The sequence below is a fragment of the Gasterosteus aculeatus genome, chromosome 12, assembly GCF_964276395.1.
Source record: "Gasterosteus aculeatus chromosome 12, fGasAcu3.hap1.1, whole genome shotgun sequence".
In the NCBI taxonomy this organism is placed as follows: Eukaryota; Metazoa; Chordata; class Actinopteri; order Perciformes; family Gasterosteidae; genus Gasterosteus; species Gasterosteus aculeatus.
The window spans coordinates 19,523,108-19,527,434 of record NC_135700.1 but is presented as its reverse complement, the minus strand read 5'-3'; positions in this window follow the sequence as shown (position 1 = coordinate 19,527,434).

The following is a 4,327-nucleotide window of genomic DNA, read 5'->3' as shown; positions in this document are numbered from 1 at the left end:
CAATTTCAAAGCCTGCAGAAACTATTCAAAACACCAGGGGCCCGTTAAAGGCCCCGGATAATGAATTCCATGGCAGTGTGGGCCTCTACGTGTGGGAGACTCGGAGCTTAGCTAAATAAACCGTGTCTGGCTGAGTGGCCCCAATGGTTGCCCGGCCCTGTGGGGACGAGAGCCTGCCTGGTCTCACGCAGGTCACTGCACGGCCTCAGTGTTAATAGCAGCCTCATTTAACGTAAACTCACCGTCCCGTCCACTAGCGACACACCACACGGTCACACCTCCACTCCGCGCCCGCCAACGGCATTGTCGGTGGCTCAGCTTGAAAGGACGAGCCGCAGACGGCAGAGGGTTCGTGGGAGTTGTGCTGGTCGAGGCCGATAGCGGAGATCACTAGTCTTCCCCCGTGGTGGGAGTGACGGACTCTGATTTATGTTTTTTTCTTCTTCTCTCTTCATTAACTATTCACATTTGCACCGCGTGTGCAGATCAACATCGCCACTCCACGTGTGTCCCAGAAGTTCAAAGCCAGCGTTGCTTGGAAGTGTGCCTCCCTCCTCCCTCCCTCCCGGAGTCGCCGGGCCTCAGTCACCTGCAGGGTGGTGGGTGCTGAGAGCTTGGGCGTGTTGGGATCAGGGACTGAATATCCCTCTGAAGATGAGGAAAAGGTTTACGGCACGCTCCCATGAGAGTGTCTCCCGCTCTTTGAAGCTCCTGTCTTGGTGGCTGCTCTTATCTTGGGGAAGGGATTATTTTATCTCCTCCTGTTCCTGTCTTTCTCTTCCTCTTTTTCTTCTTCTTCTCTTCCCCTCTCTCACTTTTTCGGATCTCTTGGGAGATCTCCTTGCACTTGCTCTTTTACGCCAATCTTTTCCAATTCAACCCTTTCAGAGCACCCCCAACCCCCTTTTTACCACCACCCCCCAGTCTCCTCTTTCTGCCTCCTCTGCTGCACCCCGCTCTGTTTTTTTTCTTCTTCTTCGTTTCCCCATATCTCCCCTATTCTACCCTTCGAGCACATGACAGACTATGTAATTAATGAGCATCATAACCCTCTCTTTCTATTAGCTACCCATTAGTAAACCTGGCAAGCCTGTCATTTTGGACAAAAACACACAGCTCCTTCATTTGATCCCCACATCAAAGGGGGAACCCCACTGTTTTTGGCTGAATACACTAATTGTGTCCTCGTTCTGGATGGGGCTACACCCCCGCCGCTTCAGAAAAGCAGCCAGTGCCGAGTGCAGATAGTAAAGAGAAGTACAGAAGCAGAAAGTATTGACTTTGGCCTGAATTTGGAACGTTGGAAAAATTAACAGTCATTCAGCGGTGCGCCTGAAAGTCTGCACAATTTTGTGTTTATTTGCTGTTAATCACTTGCTCTGTTCAGCTTTACTGTAGACATATTTTGCAAAGGGGAAGCGTCTGGGCTTGAGGCCCTGTTACGAGCTGCTGTTGAGATTAAAAGGAATGTTTAAGTGGGATTCTCCTATTTTACACTACAAACAAATAGTGCAGAGTACAGGATCAGCAATCTTATCAAAACAAATCTCATCTGGATGATTTATTTTTAACTCTGGTGTTTGCGAATATTGTAGTCTCACCACCATCAAATAATTTTGTGCAGTTTAAGGATTTTTTCCGCTAATGTGACAAAACTGATTAAGAAGATCAAAACCAGCTTTGAAGTGGTGTAAAGCCAAATTTATACTTGCAAAACGCATGCCGGTCCGTCTTTCTCTCCTCGCCTGACACATCGCACGCTGGGCCGCCACAATGGGCCGAGTCACTGCCGCTGCGGGAATCAACACTGTACTCCAGTCGCGATTGTCTTCTGCCCTTTTATAACATTTACGCCCTTTTGTTCCTCAAGATAAAGGCAAACAGTCACATGTTTGAGCTTTAAGCGCCCGGCAGCTGCTCCTCTCTCCCACTATACATGCTTCACATCCCCCACCTCACCACCAGGCATCATTCCCTCCGGTGGGCTCCCCAGGCGTCAGGCCCCTAACATTGTTACGGGGACATAAATACAGACAAACCATTAGATCCCCACCACCCCCCGAATCTAACCTTCCCAATGCCCCCATTATGCCTGTTTTAAGGGAGAATGGTGAGTTTTATGGTGGAATGAGCTGTAGTTGGCCACCAAGGTAGGGGCTCCTCCAGGTCAACAAATACCCACATCAATCAGGCAGGTGCCTCACAAATTTAGCTTTTGTTCTATCAAGCATTTTTTCAACCATAAAAGGAGGAAACCCAAGAAACAGCAGAAATCGAGATGAAAGCTTTAATGAGAGAAAGACATTTATTTTGTTTTGTTCTCCTCTAATTTGATGAGGTGTCAAGCTAAAATCGCTGCATCCTGTGCATGGTGGGGATGGATTGGAGGTTTCGGGGTTCACTTCCATGAGATGAAACTCTTGCTTTAAACCCCCGCCACCTCCTCTCTCGCAGGCATCAAAGGAGAAGCTCGGAAATAGGGCCCGCAAAGCCATCTCTCCGTTGGCCTCTTCAAAGGACAGGAAGTGTGTCAGAGGGACAGGCCTTCTTTCCCAGCGAATTCAGGCAAGTTGCTGTAATAACAAGCTCATCTGTGTGTCTGTGTCAGACTAGTTCAAAGGGGAGCCTGATTCCTTCTGGTGCAGCATGTGACGATGGAGGCGGGATGCGGATCCCACTGTATATCTCATTCTTAAAGACGGGAAAACCCTCGACCGGAAATTTGCCCTTGATTACATTTGATCATCGATTGTGACTTCCGGAAGAATCCTCCCAACTCTGTCAAATTTGCATATGTCACCTTTGGCTACCAGCAGCTTAACGATGTGCAGGAATGCGTAGGGCTTCCTCTGCAGGAAGTTGGCGTATTAAAGTGTCCGACCGGATTTACAGTTAAAGTGGGTTCAAGTTTTGTGTGTATGAGGGTTTCCAACCAAGATGGTTGTGTCAGATGTGTACAGACCAGGCGATGCTACCCAACCACGTGGCAGCCATGTCTTTAGATGGTGAAATTGGCTCTTCAACAATTTGCTTTTACAGATGTTAAGATCAAACAAAAGAAAGCCTCCAGTAAGATTTTAATCTTCTGTTTTTTGATATGCAAGTAAAAATACGCCGTGACACAGATATGACAAGAGAAGGGTTTTGATCTCCAATTAGACATCCAGCATTTGAAAAACACGTTTTTTTTTCCATGATGAAATGGATTCATCACAAATGGATGAAATGTTTTGTTCTTGTTTCTAGGATAACTAATTACATTTTCTTTTATCATACATTTTTACTAACAATCGCATGAATGGTTTCTGGAGTTAAACTATTCTATGCGATTCAACAGACACAGATTGAAAATCGCAAAAAGTTCCCAATTCTTAAACTTAATCTGTGAATTTCAGCTTTCTCACGATGCTCAAAGCGCTCTGTGTGTCTTAATGTCACATTGCGCCAGCAGCAGCATGGCACACCACATGGCACAGTGGCCTCTATGTCTTTTATTATTTAATTTAAGACTTCAAAAGAAACTTAGCCTTTTTTCATCTTCTGCCTCAGTCCAATTACACTGGGATTTTTAAACGTTTTTTCTCATGTTAAAGACATTGTGATAAGATGTTGTCCCCAGGAAGCCCCTGCGATAGCATCACTGTGTAGTGCGTTTTATCACTAAAATGGAACAACTATATGTGTCAATAGACAACACAAGCGGGTTTTAAGTTGATCATGTCATGCAATGTTGATTGTTCACTCTAAATTATGGAAGTTACATTGTTGCAAACGCTTTCTAATTTTAGATGTTGTCAGTCACTGACTTCTGACTTCCTCGCAACTAACATGCTACAAAACTACATGTTGTGATTTGGATTTGTTTGAGCTGAGGTTGTTGGTCCCAAACCTGCTCGAGTCCTGAAAGCCCTCCAGGAACACGTGGAAGCCCCCAGAACAACTTATAATACTGGGTGCGTTTGCTCGCTCTTGCTTGCAGTGTTGGTTTCAGAGTAAATCATAATCTCTTTTGGCGATTGAGATGAAGGTTTGCATGATGCCTAATATGTTCTTTGAAGAGACCGCGAAAGGAGCTGCGTCAATACAACGAAAACCACATCGGAAGTGGCTGTATTTATTTTCAAAATAAAAACATGTGGGGCACGAAGAGGCACGTTTTTCATATCCCTGGTGGGAATGGGAATACGTTGTAATTGTTTCTGGTTTCACGTTTCATATCGCTATTAGAGCTCACGCCATACATTTTTCATTGTGTTGTCCCCAGACGCGTGCCTCGCCACGCCAAATGGTTTATTCTGAAAGGGTTGACAGGAAGTCGCGTATCGTC